The sequence below is a fragment of the Gossypium hirsutum genome, chromosome A13 (genome assembly GCF_007990345.1).
Source record: "Gossypium hirsutum isolate 1008001.06 chromosome A13, Gossypium_hirsutum_v2.1, whole genome shotgun sequence".
NCBI classification, from domain to species: Eukaryota; Viridiplantae; Streptophyta; class Magnoliopsida; order Malvales; family Malvaceae; genus Gossypium; species Gossypium hirsutum.
In genome coordinates, this window is record NC_053436.1 from 90,993,556 (window position 1) to 91,011,052 (window position 17,497).

General features: G+C 33.5%; 1 long non-coding RNA gene across 8 annotated transcripts; it reads right to left on the minus strand.

Moving 5' to 3' along the window:
* Positions 1-3,037: 3,037 nt before the first annotated feature.
* On the minus strand, positions 3,038-8,365 carry LOC107893552 (uncharacterized). Of its 8 annotated transcripts, none has more exons than XR_001682869.2 (10): positions 8,123-8,315; positions 7,805-8,043; positions 7,167-7,316; positions 6,064-6,116; positions 5,520-5,715; positions 4,666-4,707; positions 4,335-4,428; positions 4,181-4,247; positions 4,046-4,096; positions 3,038-3,361 (listed from the first exon to the last, which is right to left on the minus strand). It is a non-coding gene; the product is annotated as an uncharacterized lncRNA (long non-coding RNA). The 8 variants fall into 8 exon arrangements; XR_001682868.2 differs by lacking the exon at positions 4,335-4,428 and adding an exon at positions 6,579-6,602; XR_001682866.2 differs by lacking the exon at positions 4,335-4,428 and having other exon boundaries at positions 8,123-8,365.
* Positions 8,366-17,497: the final 9,132 nt, after the last annotated feature.

Sequence of the window (17,497 nt, forward strand, 5' to 3'; positions counted from 1 at the left end):
TTCTTTTATGAATCATTACGTAATTAATATAGGTTCGAAAGAATAAGTAACTAGCCTCGGGTTCCAAGCGTTGATCTGACAATGGCCTAAAATGTTCTAGCTCCTCGAGCAATCCCACGTAGCTCAACCCATGGTTCCACCTGTACAAGCGATATGTTAGTTGAAACGTATGATTAAAAAAATTTACTATACAAACTACGTATTTGTTAATAAATAATGTTTACCTCATCACTAAAGGGAACATGTATAAGTCAGTCACCTTGGGACATAGAAACGATAGTTGCCACTAGACCCACTACTGCAGCAAGAGCAGGTAACCACCAATCGACGCCCACTCGGTAACGTGACCCGACACATCTCCTAGTATAACGTCAACAATACGACAAATCCCCAACTTAACTTTCTGCACTTATTGAAGTCTACTAGATGTAGTAGCCACCTTACGTGCACCAAATTTCAAGATTTGTTGGGCATTAAAATGCCCCCAGTTAACCTCATAATGTATTCTTGGGCGTATTGCTCTTTGACCTCCTCTATTTGGTCTTTAAGAAGCTTGTCAAAATTATTCTTCAACCAGTTGATCAATATCTGACCACCTTCGAACTTGTCTGGGAACTTCCCCAACAGTACTGTATAGAGGTCCACTTTACCTGTAATGATCATTGATCCCATGATGACTGGCCCATCCATTGGCGGACTGAGTTGTAGCGCTACGTCCTCGAGTGTGATTGTACACTTGCCACATGGAAGGTGAAAAGTGTGTATTCCGGGCCTCCATCTTTCCACCAATACGTTGATTAGTTCCAAATCGAGTTTGCAGCCCCTAGACATGCGAAACGCATGTAAGAATCCAGTCGCTTTCCAGTGACCACAAATTTCAGGGATCGCCATCCAGAACAAGGTCATCTGCCTATTTACGCAATAAAAAAATTTCAAATAAAAAAAATTAAATTTAACATTATTAAAATTAATGAAATTTAAATTTTCGTCTTACCATTACTGCTTGGGCGGTGAAAATATGCTTGTTGTTGAAGCAGTTTAGAGAGGCAGTCATTCGTGAAAAATCAATTTGGAACAAATACAATACGAGATAATTAATAAAAATATTATTTTTAATGAAAATATCGAATATAATCAAAACGACATAGTTGAGAGACTTGAGAGGGTTTGTGAGAGTTGAGAGAGTTTGAGAGAAGGATGTGAATGAAAAAAAATGAAATTTTGGGAGCATTTATAGGGTAAAAAAAAGTTACTATTGGAATTTTATTTTTTTTACCGTTGGTGCAACAATGTTCAAAAGCCGTTGTTTTTTTACCGTTAGGGGAAAGCGCATCCAGTTAGGCGCTTTATCCTGACACCTGTGTAGAAAGCTCGCCCAACTAGACGCACTTTCCATTTCTTTCTCCTAAAATCTGCTTATTTCCCTATTAATTTTAAAACGGACCTAAAGGCCTAATTAATTAAAAAAAACAACCTTTAGGCTTAATTTAGCCGGATTTAGATATCTACTAACAATTTTTATATAACTTTTGAAAAACATTTATTTAACAAAATTACATTATAAAAAGCCTACTGTTTTCTAAAAACAACACACCCTCGTATAAATACTACTATTCCAAAAAAAAAACTACCCACCATTTAAAATTTTAGGTTAAGTTCTGCTATTCGTCCTTATATTTTACAACATTTATAGATTTAGTCCATCTATTTTAATTTGGTTATTTTTAGTCCTTATATTTTTTGAATTCTAAAATTTCAGTTATCACCAAATGATAACTATTAAATTCATTAAGTTCTACTATTTTCAAAATCTGTATGAAAAACATGTTATCATATGTGTAATGCAATGTCATTTTGTTATTTTCACATATTACTCACTAAAAATTCAGTTAAAAGGATAACAAAAGTCATTTGTTTCAAGATTGAAATTTCAAAATGTAGATAATACAGGGGCTTAGAATGGCCCAATTGGAGAATATAGACTAAATCTACAATTGTACACGTAGAACATGATTAGTAATTAAATTTAACAAAATGAATTGAAATGCTACTATTTGGGTTAGGAATAAAATTTCAAAATTTAAAAAGTATAGGGATTAAAATTGACTAATTTAAAAAATACAGGAGCTAAAATTGATCAAATTAAAGCATAGAAACTAAATTTATTATTTTTCCGAAGAATAGGGACTAATAGTAAAGTTTAACCAAATTTTAGATATGTATATTACATTTTTTTCCTATGGGTAAAGCATTTTTCTTATTAAAAAATAACATAAATTTTTTTGCCACCAATTTTTTTTCGTTCGCATAGTAGACGGAAAATAAAATATTTTTTTTGTAATATGTATCAAGTAATAAAACCATGTAAATTAATTCCTCTAGATACTTAAAAGTTGTAGGAATAATTTAATTCTTTTACTTTTAAACTTAAAGCAAAATAGTAAAATAGATAATTAAACTAATGTTAATGTCATGGGTCACGAATCAAAGTCCGTGATGAATGCACATAGAACATCTCATAGAGGTCAATTGATAAAATGGGGCTCAATTGACCAACTTGAGCTAACCCGATTCATGGAACATGCGAAGAATCTCATCTACTTGAAGCTTTGGTGGCCAAGTGAAGCACTTAAAGAAAATTATGGCTACCATGGTAAAAATAGAAACTAATCTTAGAATATTTGTAATCTCATAAGATTTCACTACAGCAAAACAGGTTTTTAGCAACATTTTTTGGGCCTATAAGCGCCGCTAAAACTATTTACGGCACTTTTACAAACGCCGCAAAAAACGCCGCTAAAGGTCAGGACTTTTAGCGGCACTTTTCCCACAAACGCCACTAAAAATCAATCATGACCTTTTAAAAAATTATTTTATTTTAATTAAATAATAATTATTTCTATGTTAAATATTACATTATGTTTAATTTTTGAAATTTGAACTTTAAACTATATACTTTTAAGGATAAATAAAAAATATTAATTAAATTAAAATTTTCCATTAAAATTTAAACTTCAAAACTAAATATAAAAATTAATGAATTTAAATTTAATACATAAAAATTGATTCAATATGTAATTTAATACATAAAAAAAAACACACAGAGACACACAAAGTATTACAATTTCTAAAACAAAATTCATCCTGGTGAGAAAAGAATGCCAAATCATCATCACCTCTCATTAATCAAAGGAAAAAGATCAAAAAAGAAGAAGAAACAATATAAAACAGAGGGCTGGTTCAAGCTTAGATGAAGCCAAAGTATTGCAATGCCTGCATATAACTTAGAGAAGTCCTTTGATGCTTCCAATTCAACCGCCAAAGAATCCAAAACACCGGAACAGAAAGCCAAAGTATGCACCTGTAAGCCAAAGTCAGACCAATAAGGAAATCACTTATACGGCCCTCAAAGCCTCATATGTCAAAGCACATTATTCAATCTCTTTGAATTATGATATGGAAAGATAAATTTTTAATAATGCCACCATAATGCAAGAATTAGAATTTGTTTCGACAAAAGTCATTGATCATGTTATTAATCATGTGCCTTTGCATGTACAGGCGTTGCATCTAAAACCTACATAGTTTAAATAAAAAATATCACCAAATCCATGGCCTATCCTCAAACAATCTCTTATTTAGATATGTAAACAAGTCAAACAGAAAGCAGCTCATGGCAAAGCATTTTCCTGATCCACTATGTTAGTTGTTTTTATCTTTATTTCTTCCCTGAGTTCAACTTTAAACCTCAAAATATCTAAATATATTGATGCCCAGAATGCTTAATATTGCGGACAACCAACACAATAGTCTAATACTGGTTTATCTACTATGAAAAAATACTAAATTATAAGTTACATAGAGAACAATTTCAATTATTTTCACTTCAGAAAGCACCAAAAGAGTTGAACAACCTGCCTAAATTTCATCTGTTAAGGTAGAAAACCTCAGTTACACAAAAGCCTCTCTCAGCCTTTTTGAAATAAATAACCAGCAACTACTATGAATCTTATAGCAAATATATATATAAGAACAAGTATCTTACCTCTGCAACAAAAGGCCATAATTTGCTCAATTGGTTGTTCAATCATTTTGCCTAAAAGGACAACACAGTGTAAGACAGTGAGCAATTACACTGCATAAAATCTTAACATCAAAATGGAAACACATTTTTCTATACCTAACACATGCAAATGTATCTAGTCTTTGAGATGCATATTTTATGCCTTGTCGCATAATGCTCTGACCTAAACAAGATAACACGAAAACAGAGTTACAACCAATTATAACCCAGATGAAACAGGGAAGAAAAACGAGGACTTCTATTGATCAACCTGAGAACAAAACAATACAAGTAAAACGTAGAAAAGTCTTGCAGCGAACACACAAAAGTTCTCGTGCAAATACACCAAGTTCTTTCGAAATCAACTGCAAATACACAAAAGCTGATCTTTTTTTTCATAAATTATAACTAAAAATTCACACAGCGATAGAAACTAATTTTATTGGAATAATATCTTAAAACAAATTCAATTCAAAATCGTTTTGGTATTCATTTCGCAGCCAAATATAGCCTAATCTATTAAAATAATTATACAATTAAATTAATTGCTCAAAATTTCCATACTTTCTTGAGAAACAAACAGATCGTGAAAAAAAAAGTACCTGCTGCTCCGAAAGTGGCTTACATTGCATCAGCTACGAGATCTGTTCATCGAGATCAAGGGCTGAGTCTATTGGTGCACCCATTTTTGATAATTAAGTAGCAAGAATAGAAATGATAAAGAAAGGGAGAGACCATTAATTTGTTGGTGGTACAAATTTAGCACAAAGGCCGAAAAGGTAAAATAGGAATCCATAATATCTTTTATCCCTCGAAACCAAATAATTAAATTACATGACAAATGCCTTACTGGTATTTTAACTATAATTAGTACAGCAAAAGTTTCAAATTAGTAATTATATTTTTGAGTGTTTCAAAATTTGTATAATCTATCAGATTTCTTAATTCAAAATTATCAATCATATTCAATATATTGAATCAATAACTTATTTGTACGATGACTGTAGCCTTTTTAAAGATAACTTCTTCTATTTTCACATATTTTAAGAGTCATGAGTATTACCTTATAGTATTTTATTTGGCCACTATTTTTATTTTTTTAATTAAATAGAGAAGTGTTTATTAATTGTACATATGCATATTTTACAATAAAAAGATAATATGTTAGACTCCCCACTTGTTATCATTTTAATATTTACTAATTGTTTAACTAAATACATTATGATAATCGATGGGTAAAAAGTGATTTTATTAAATTATTATAATTTTATGAAAAATTTAATACTAAAAAATGTAATATAATAAAATTTGCTATTCAAGTGATGAAAATTAACTAATTAGATCTGCTATTAACTAATTAGATCAAGTGATGGGTGATAAAGTGATTCGAATATATTTTTGTATTGATGAGATATATTAACTAATTAGATCTGCTATTCAAGTGATGGAAATTAACCTCGCGATCAAAACGACCTTGCCTGAGAAGTGCGGGATCTAACAAATCTCTACAATTTGTAGCAGTCGAAAATATAACACCTTTGCCAGTATCAAACCCATCAAGCTCTATTAGTACCTAATTCAAAGTAGTTTCCCGCTCCTGAGTGGCTGCATTATACATGTGGTCTGTTGTTTCCTTGAAAATCCCTTGACGTCTGATCAGATAGAAAAAAAGAGAGAAAATCATTTACATATGATCTTAAAGACAGCGATGTTTTTCTCCTCTCCACTAAATTCATCTATAGTTATCTTCCTACTCATAATTGCAATGATAATTGGCCTATAAAAGGTACCGAATGTAGCCCATTCTCATAAAAGATAACCAAGGCAACTATATTTCCATTTCCCAATCACTTGATTTAAATCAGATGCAAAATATTAATGCTTAGTTGCAAACTATATCTGCTAAAGCATTTGCCTTCAGATGTCGACAAATGGTATGGTTTCAACAAATTCTTGCATTAAAAAAAGAAGGGATAGAAGTAGCAACAAGATTATCATACCTAGTTGCTAAAGCATCAATTTCATCAATGAATATAACTGATGGTTTATTTACCTGCAAAAGATAAGAATTTCTCAACAAATTACACAAAGTACATAGCACAACCAAGTATTTGTAAATAAAATAAAAGGAATCTGTACTTATAACATAAAAAACAATAACACAGAAAATACAGCAAGCTGATTTATAGGTGGCCCAACCATCTGCAACATTTTATCTATTCCCTAATTATTATCATATGCCCAACAATTAACAGCTACATGCTGCCTTAGCAATCAAATTCTTTGTCACGAGTGTCTGTATTGTGTTTATAAAGTTCCCAACAGCCTTAGCAAAACTAACACCGACTAAAACTTCCACAAATTCTTTGTATTAAGTTACTAATTCTTTGTATAATAAAATTATAGGTGATCTAAAAGGCATAGAAAAACAAATGTAAAATTTCTTTGTATTAAGTTGTTTAGTCCCATATTCCAATAAATACATCCATCCATGACAAAGAAATAGGAAACTGACTTGTAAAGGAAGCATTGCTCAGTCCTGCATTAATTAAAGATAAAACCATAAAATTAGCTTAATTCTGCTGGGCAAAATTGCCAAAGATCACATGTAATTCCTGTTTTAAGTAAAGTCGAAGCCTTAAGGGCTGGTACAAGTTACTAATATCACATGTAATTCCAGTTCATGACTGTTATAATGGTATTGTACAAGTCAAAAATAAATTTGAATATCAGTGTTGTAGTCGAGCTGTGGACTGTCCACAGTGGCCTAGAGATGGCCATAAATTTGAATATAAAAAAACTAGGGGACCAACTTTTAGTAAGATTACAACTAAATGTACTTGAGAATATAACACTACACAATAAAGCAATGCGAACAATAATACGAATTAAATATCTCAGACTCGTTAACAAATCAAAATTTATATAAATAAAAATACCTTACAAGAATACATTTCAAAGAAAAAAAAAAGAAGCCTAGTCTTGGACTTGCGATTTTCTTAAAGAGTTCAAAATGGTGAAAGAATATCTAGGCGTTGCTTGCTTCCATTCAACTAATTTTCATACGAAGTATACTTAACAAACATGTTTATGTAAGATTTACCTAACAATCAAGGACATTCTAATCCAACTCCGGCTTGCTCTTTGATCTTTTCATCTTTGCTTTAAACCTTGATTTTGTCACGAGTGTCTGTATTGTGTTTATAAAGTTCCCAACAGCCATCAAAACCAAAAGTATCTCACAACAAATTACCTACCAAAACCCAGTTTTCCATTATTGGTACCATTTTTCAAGTTCAAAATTGTGCAAAATTGTGCAAATAATAAACCAAGCTCAAAATCAGAATCAAGAGAAAACAAAGGTGTACCAATTTACGAGCTAAAAATAGACAGCAACTATGAAAATATCATCCACAGAACATGCTTGTTAGATATATCAAAAATCAATAAATACTATCTCCGTGTGATGATTTTAGAATTAAAAAGAAAATGAGATCGAACATAAAAGATATTAAAAAAAACAGAGATGGTGCTGCCTCCATCCGATTCAGACATATCTAGCTTAGTCAATCAAAAATAAATCTCAAAACCACAAATACCCATAAAGATCTCAATGAACACCAGATCAAAACATGCAGATAAATCAAAAGGCAAACAGAAACCCAAAAACCCAGTATGGGATCAAAAGAAAATTTTTATTAAAGAAATCAAATCTAAAGAAAAGGAATAAAAGAAAGGTACCAAATGACTAGAGAGGATGACTTTAGAGCCATGACCCATCAAATACATGATGGTGGGAACAGCAGCACGGATCCATGTGTCATCAGTTATGTTGAAGTTATCATCTAATGGAACGTTCAGATCGACTCTAGCAAACACTTTCTTTCCCTTCAAATCAGCTTCCTTCAAGTCCCCAACGCTCTTCTTTGGAGCCCGTGGAAGTAGCACTTCTTCAACAACAACCAAACGTATAAACAATGCTACACCCGATAAAAGGATTAGAGAACCGATCTGAAAAATCAATAAGAAAATGGGAGTATTCAAAGTGAGAGTACTTACGAAGGTGAGAGAGGCGGATATATCTAGACAGTGAAAATAAATGAAGGATCGAGAGAAAAAGAGTAACAAGAGAAAGAGTAGCTAAATTTTATTTGGGGGATTTAGGGCGAGCGACATAGATAAGAAGAAGAGAGAGTAACGAGCGGGTAATCAAAAGTTATTTTTTGGGAGTGAACGGGATTTTGATTTCCCTTTTTTGAAAAATAATGGCCTTTTGTGGCGTTTTAAAAAAAACGCCACTATAGCTCAATTCTTTAGACTATAGCTTAACTTTTTGTGGCATTGAGAAAAACGCCACTATTGTTTAATTTTAATTTTTTTTTCATTTTTAACATATTTTTTTCTATTTTTTCTTTCAAAATTTTTGTGCTGAGATTATCATTTTTTGGAATTTTTTTAATTTTGAATATTGAATTTTTAAACTGAAATATGGACTAAAATATTAAATATTAATTTTTTTATTTTTAATTTTTTTGAATATTTTTATAATTTTTAAATTATCATATAAAATACAAAAGGAAACTTTAACAGAAATAAAATGAAATCGATGAATTAAAAAAATATAAAATGACACAGCAATACAAGTATTATTCTTTTAAGTATGACCGTATTATTTGTTTAGATTTTTATATAAATGGTATTTAATTATATGTATACACCTAAATTTTGATAGAGATACATCTCAGAATTATATATGAATTTCGGTTTAATGTGTAATTGTAAACGTGAAATTCTAATTGTGGTTTAAATGTATAGTTGAAACTTTAATTTTGATTTAATCATACACATTTTAAAAAAATAAATACATCAATTTATTTTTATATTGAATAAATATAAATATTTATGTATGCAATATATAAATATAAAATGATGTTATTTCAATAATTGTGTTAATAATTTACAAGAATTGGATCAAATTAAAGTTCATGTATACAATTGCACCTAAACCATTGTTCATGTATGCTTTTGGGATTTAACCCATTTTGATATACATTTTTTTAAATAATAATATATATTTTTCTTATTTAGATTTATATCATAAAAAAATGCAAGATACACAAGTTAAGTAGTTCACCATATTTACCTTTAAATACTAAAAATTAAACCCCAAACCCCAAATCATAGACCATAAACCCTAAATTCTAGACCATAAATTTACACCCTAAACCCTAAATATATATATTACAAGGGACAAAAGTAATTAAAAAAGAACCTTATTGCTTACCTAAACCCTAAAATAAATTGATTTTTTGTCATTTTATCAAAAATCCTAACCCTTAAACCCTTGTCGAAACCATTTTTTAAAGGGATGTTTTAAAAATGGGGTTCGACTTTTTGAAAAATGAAAATGGGAGTCGCCACCAACCTTTTTAGGTGTGATTGGATCACCTTTATAAAACATTTTGGTCTACGAAATTCAAGAAAACAGGTTCGGGAATCGGTTACGCACAAGGAAGGATTAGCACCCTCGTAACGCCCAAAATTGGTACCGAATTGATTATTTATTGTCCTAATGTCAAAAATTTAAAAAGATTTTAAAACTTGAACAATTTAAAGTTGAAACTTGAGATTCCTTTGTTCCGAAAGTATACAAACATCACATCCAGCATGTTAGGACACGATGTTTTAAATCCTCGTAACTAAAATTATCTCATGATTTTGAAAATTTATTAAAATGATATTTGGTTATTTAGTCAAACGAAAAAATCGCAACCCAGCATGTTAGGGCACTATATTCCGAATTTCTAAACACCAACATTGCCTTATTTAAGAAAAAAACTTTTTCAATTAAATGAAATATATTTTTTAAAACAATGAATAATATAGAATTTAATAAAAATAATAATTTGATATAATACTAATAAAATATAAAAGAGAATTAAAAAATCAAGGAGATAGGGATTAAATAAAAAAAGGTTGAAAACGAAGATGAACAAAGAATAAATAAGAACAAACCGTAGAAAATAAGAACGCAAGAGGGAGAGAAATTTGAGTGAATGCTCTCAAGAATTCTTATTGCTTCCCAAAACTCAAGTGTAGTCAAGTTGTTTTACAATGAGGGGAGAGGCCTCTATTTATAGTTGAGCCTCCCCAAATCTAACGGTACAGATCAATTACATCAACGGTTAAGATTAAAGAATATCTACAAATTAAATCTCCAAGATTACAAAATCATATCTTTTAAGATTGTATATCATATCTAAGATTGCAATCATATCTAAGATTGTATCATATCTAAGATTGCAATCATATCTAAGATTGTATCATATTTAATATTGCAATCATATCTAAGATTGTATCATATCTAAGATTGCATATCACATCTAAGATTGCATATCATTGAAGATTATATTTCCATATGAGTCAAACTTGTAGATGGACCTTCAATCTTTTCAAGTAATGGGTCATTCCGATCGGGCCAAATTATATTTGTAATTCTGGACTGAACTTGGACTTTGTTTTTTTTAGGGTTTATTATTTTTGTTTTTGGACTTATTTCTGGGCCCGGGCAAAATTGAGTGTCTAAAGCTGCCCCTCTTTGCTCATTGCTGTGTAACAGGAATAGAGCAAAGACTATAAAAAGACCAATTTTGCCTGGTCTTGCCGAGTCTTGAGTTCTTAATCTTCTTTAAATGGCCACTTGACGGCTTCAATCTACTTCTTGCAAACTCATGACTGTCATGTTGATATCTTCGATTGCTCTCCATCGAACATAGAGACGCCAAATCTGCTTCTTCAATTTGTTCCCTGACAATACAGAGATGCCAAATCATCTTAGATTTGCTTCAGCGTAAACACGCGAAAGCCAAATCAGCTATGTCTTCGATTTGCTCCTTGTAAGCACAAGGATACCAAACCATCTTAGATCTGCTTCAGTCTAATCATCTGAAGGTTAGATCTGCTATATGTCTGTCCTCCATCGAATATGGAGACGCCAAACTTCGATTTTTTCTCTGACAATACAGAGATGCCAAATCATCTTAGACTTGCTTCAACTTAAACACGTGAAAGCCAAATCAGCTATGTCTTCGATTTGTTCCTTGTAAGCACAAGGATGCCAAACCATCTTGGATCTTGCTTCAGTATAAACATCTGAAGGCCAGATTTGCTATGTGTCTGCCCTCCGTCGAATATGGAGACGTCAAACTTCGATTTGTTTTCTGACAATACAGAGATGCCAAATCATCTTAGACTTGCTTCAACGTAAACACGTGAAAGCCAAATCAGCTATGTCTTCGATTTGTTCCTTGTAAGCACAAGGATGCCAAACCATCTTGGATCTTGCTTCAGTATAAACATCTGAAGGCTAGATCTGCTATGTGTCTGCCTTCCGTCGAATATGGAGATACCAAACTTTGATTTGTTCTCTGACAATACAGAGATGCCAAATCATCTTAGACTTGCTTCAACTTAAACACGTGAAAGCCAAATCAGCTATGTCTTCGATTTGTTCCTTGTAAGCACAAGATGCCAAACCATCTTGGATCTTGCTTCAGTATAAACATCTGAAGGCCAGATCTGCTATGTGTCTGCCCTCCGTCGAATATGGAGACGCTAAACTTTGATTTGTTCTCTGACAATACAGAGATGCCAAATCATCTTAGACTTACTTCAACGTAAACACGTGAAAGCCAAATCAGCTATGTTTTCGATTTGTTCCTTGTAAGCACAAGGATGCCAAACCATCTTGGATCTTACTTCAGTATAAACATCTGAAGGTCAGATCTGCTATGTGTCTGCCCTCCGTCGAATATGGAGATGCCAAACTTCAATTTGTTCTTTGACAATACAGAGATGCCAAATCATCTTAGATTTGCTTCATCATAAGCACGTGAAAGCCAAATCAGCTATGTCTTCGATCTGCTCTTCGTCGAATATGGAGATGCCAAATCTGTTTCTTCGATTTGTTCTTTGACAATACAGAGACGCTAAATCATCTTGGATCTACTTCAGCGTGAACATCTGAAGGCCAGATCTGCAATACTTTAACCTGTTACCCTACTGCTTAGGGGGTTAAGGCGCATCTTCGATCTGCTCCACTACTGCTTAGGGAGATAAGATCCGTAATTTTGACCTATTACCCTACTGCTTAGGGGTTTAAGGTGAGTCGTCGTTGATCTGTTCCGCTACTGCTTAGGCAGATAAGATCTGTAATTTTAACCTGTTACCCTACTGCTTAGGGGGTTAAGGCTAGTCGTCGTCGATCTGCTCCGCTACTGCTTAAGGAGATAAGATCTGTGAACCTGTTACCTCACTGCTTAGAGGATTAAGGCGAGTCTTCGATCTACTCCACTACTGCTTAGGGAGATAAGATCTGCAAATTTAACCTGTTACCCTACTGCTTAGGGGATTAAGGCGCTGAATTTTGTAATTTTCAATCAATCTTGCTACATTGTCCACTGGGGAATCCACTTGTAGAATTGATTTCCTGGAATTTATGCTTATGCCAAATAATTAAGATGCCATGCTCCTAATTAGACATATTATGATGCAAAATGTTTATGAAAATAACTCCTATTTCGGACGTCATCACTTATTCATCTATCGAGCTTTCCACATCGTTTTTCTCGACATATCAATCATACTCTGCTCATATGCCTCGAATCTTCTCCATCAATTTGGTCTACCGTACCATTCCCTGAATGTTACGACCCACTGAAGATGTTTATGAAATGATCCTTTCTTAAGTTCAATATTGCTTAAAACGTCCAACCACCTTTTGGACTAAAGAAGAAAATCTCTCGAGTATCTCCAACCCATACATATGAAAATTCCTTAAACAATTGTCTTGTTTCAGTTTCTTGTATTATCTAGAAATTTCCAGGGTAATATGCAAAACTTTGTTTGTGAAGATATTTTAGTTCATCTATCATTATTTCAATGCAACATGCTTTATGAATAATGGGAGACAAATAAATGGATCCTGAGGATAATTAGATTTGGACAAATTATTGGAAGGAATGCGAAAAGATTAACCTGAGAACATATCTTTGCGAAGAAAAAGAATTCAAAGATAGTAAATAGGACATAAATCAGATGCCCTAGATATCGCCGCTTGAGCGTCTATACACCAGCTCCATGAAGACTTTTTTGATTTCAACATGTGTTTAAAAGATCCAAAGTAATTCGTTGATGCCTCGATATGTAACATACTTCACTTCTCGTCGAATCCAGTATAGCAAGGTCACTGCATGACTTTCCAAATTTGAGCTGCCCTTTCGGGTTTTCAACTCAAAACCCTTTTGGTCTCAAGGCGCTCTTTGCGGGTTTTCACCTTGGCCTCTCCATTTTTCTTTTTTTCTTTTTTCTCTTTTTTCTTTTTTCTTTTTTCTCTCTTTTTCTTTTCTTTTTCTTTTCTTTTTCTTTTCTTCTTTTTTTTTTCTTTTTCTGAAATAGAAGTCCCAAAGTGCCCTTTGCGGGTTTTCACCTTGGCTTCCCTTCTCCTTCAGACAAAGTACTCCTTGACCAAGACTGAATTCACTGGATCAGATAAATTCTTCCTATCCATTTCTTGTCAAAATGAGTGCACCTCTAGAGAAAGCCCTCTTCGCAACATATCACTATTCCCAATTCGGCATCCTTTTGCATGGGAAGGATCTCTTTCAGCACAAGGTTTCCTTTATAAAATTCTTTTGGACGAACCTTCTTTGTCATAAGTCTGTGTCATCCATTCTTGGTACATTTTCTTAGGATGAATACTTTCAAGTTAAGTTTACTAGAGGTATTCAATTCTTGACTCCATCAAAGCTTGGAGGAAAAATCTTGATTCATAAACCCATGAGAAAAGGATTGCCCCAGCAGCAGTCCTGGCTGTTGTTTGTCAAACCCTACAAAAAGATGGTTCAATGATTCTCGATAGACAAGAATGAAGTTGCTGACTTTATCCTTCAACCTGAAAAGCTGAGGTACAGAGATTACTCCCGGAGCATACATCCCACCAGGACTCGATGATGTTTCTGAAGCATCCCTAATCTTCATAAATTGCCTCCAACTGTGAAGCTGCCAAATGAGCGTAGCAAATAGGAGCCACAACAAATATGGCTGTGGTGCTCTTTTGATACATATAGGATAGAGAATTAACAAACTCTTGCAGATCATCAGCCGAAAACTTAGCCTGGTCTAAGAGAACATGATAGTGGGTTTGCCTCGTGATTCCAATCATTCCAGCATGGGTACCAAGGTAAAAATCATTGTTCTTTGGATGGCATACTTTGTTGTCAATGACAGTACCATGTAGCACATTATCAGGAGATCCCTGCTGAAAAAACTTCGTATGATGTTTTTTCGTACAAAAATAAGCACAATCTTTAGGGTTCCACTTCTCGTCAAGGAACTTGCAAGCCTCAATAACTTGATCAAAACTTGATTGAATTGAGACTCACTAACCCCATCCCTGAAAATAATGATTTGATCAAGTTTCCTCTTCCCTGAACTTGTATAGAAGTCTAAGAGAGCTTCCTTTATGATACCGCTATCCACTTTGTCAGAAACTGGTTTTGAAGAAAGAATCTATCATTTTAAGCTTCAGAGATTGTGTACGGCCTGATGCTCCATAGCTGGAAATCAATGGCCACCGCCTGGAGCTAACCATCGCAGCTATTGACGGCACATCAGACTGCTCAGGAAAGCCAAACAATGTACCCATTCCAAGGATGATGGTTGGAACCTTTGAAACAACTGGAATTAGAGGTGTTTGCCCCAGCGTAAGCATAGAGAGTAGGCGGTAGTTTCTTATGCCAATTTTTACTAGCCTCGGTCATCTTCTGTAATTTGTTTTTTTTTTCTTTTTCTTTTCTTTTGGCAACCTTTGTTGTACTGTGGTATGGCGCATTATTTTTGAAAAGACTGCAAACTTTTGGCATTGTGCAGTTATATATAATATTTTTTCTTTTTTTTAGATGAATGACTTTTGACTTTGTAATATTGGCATATGAAGCTATCTCCCCTCCTAATAGAGCAGTTGACGTCCACAAAAATGAGTCATTGTCAGCTTGAAACTTTTGACGAGCTCGGGCCCATAACATACATGCCCCATAAGTCTTGACTCCCTTAAATTTGGCATTCATTGTACAACTGATGCGATCCCTTTTCATAGTGGACCAACAGTGTCCCAAAACCTCATGTTTATCCTGACAATTGCAAATCATCCTGCATGCGTCTTTGGACCACATTTTTGAATTCCCATAATAGTCTCAACAAGGTCTTGTTTTGTCTCCTCATCTAATTCCAATTTCGTAATATTTCCTTCCTCTAAGGCTATATTTCCTACCACCACTTCATGGGGTAAAAACCATTTTCAACAAATTCAGAAACAAGTCACAATTTCTGTCACCTTCAAAGTACTGAGATTCCTCTAAACACATATCGCACTCAAAAGGAACTCTGAATCTGTAGTATCGTTGCTCGTGTCATTGATATCTAGGGATCTATGATAGGTACACAAAAGAATATACAAGGAATAAATGAATTCAAAAATGACTATTTACATGAAATGAAAATTTATAAAGAATGTCAAAGGTCAAAAGAATCAGAATGAAAGAATATTTACTCGGATGAATAATAAAAGTATGTTTTATTGAAAATAAAAATGTCTGAACATGAGCCCACTTCTCAAAAAGGAATTTCATTACTCCTAGGCTTTAGAGCAACAAGATTGTTCTGAATATTACTCCGTAAAATTCCTAAAGATTACAGGAAGTTCTTCTGCTGTCCAATTGTTTAAAGAAATTCCCGGTTCGTAAGGGCGAATGCCCTCAAGGTTTCATTGTTCAGTCCCTTCCTCATGTATGACATTGATGGGATGATTTTCATTTCCAAACACCCCCTTCTCCGGGTAAGCTATCCCTCCTAACACAAAAGTCGAGGATATGAACATCATTAATTCCTATTCAACTTCTTTTTCACTCAGCCGTGACCCTCTTCTCTCTCTCTCTTTTTCTTTCTCTTTCTAATAACTTTAACTAATTAGGGTCTTTTTATAGATTTAAATGCATTTGATGTGATGCAAAGCAAATGCATAAATGCAAAAGAAAAGGAGATATTGATCTTGAATTCAATTCCATTATAATAACTTTTCTAGAAAACAGATTTCTTTACTTGAAAATAGATTACATATGTGATCTTGCTCTTCATAGTCCAAGTAAACGTTAATCTTTTCTTCATGGTCAAATCCTGTAAATTCTCCAAAAGATGTCTTTGCTAGCTCCTTGCTGCTTAGTCTGAGCCTCGATCTCTTGCTCGTTCATCTTCATGATACTCATCAAAAAGTGCCGGCTCTTGGATAATCTTCGTTGGTAATTAAATCAAGTCATGTATTCCTTTGTGGACTTCCAGCTTTCTCTCGTCATGCTCTTGGATAACCTTTGTTGGCTTGAATCTCTGGCAATTACATCATGTATTCCTCCATGGATTACCAATTTTCTCTCATCATGTTTACTTAGACTATATTCAGATGACCGCACTATAATCTACTTTATCAAGAAATTTGTTTCCTTATGACAAACTATTCTATTTAGGAATCGAATTTCGAATCAACACCTTCTTTTCTTTGATGTAATGTAATGTAAATGCATGAATGCAAAAAGGTATCGATCTCGATTCAGTTTCATTTTAGAAAACGTTATTTAAGGAACAAAAATCTTTTCATAAAACGGATTACAAATACACTTTCGCTCGTAGGCCCATAATCTTAACCCTATCTAATAACAAAGCTAACTCTCGACCTCTATCTGAACTGTAGCTCATATTGGTGCTCAACGTGCTTTCCCTTTCTACCAGTATCTGTAAATGATCAGCTATCTCTTGAATTTGAATTACAGCTTCACCTATGAAGTAAGCTCTACAGCCAAAGACACCTCCTCCAATGTCTGTGAAGTTGCTCTGATTACCTTGAAAGAAAGATTAGCGAACAAGTAGGCATTCCAGCTTCGCAGCATACTGCCTTAAAATGATATCAAACATCCTCAGTGCTTCTTGAGAGTCTTTAAATTTCTGCCTCCACAGAACATTTCGAATTGCTTGCATGGGTATCTTCGCAGCATAGCTAATCTCCACTTTAAAGGTCTTTAAACGATACGATCTTCTTTAATCTCTTTCTTTCATGCTCATTTGGGTTGTCCCGGTCATCAGGGCTTGCATTTCCATTATTTTTGATAAGTACAACATCCTAAAGTACCACAGTAAATTCCATCTTGTTGTTTGGTAGCAGTCCTATAGTAAGTGAGCCTTTCTACCACCATAAGCAAAATTCTTTCCATCCAATTCAATTTTGTAGGTCTTAAACCCTTACCATCCACAAGGTGACTATCTTCATCTGTAATGGTAGAAGTGTCCATCAGTACTCCCCACGCTCACCTTGAATTGTTCATCTATCTT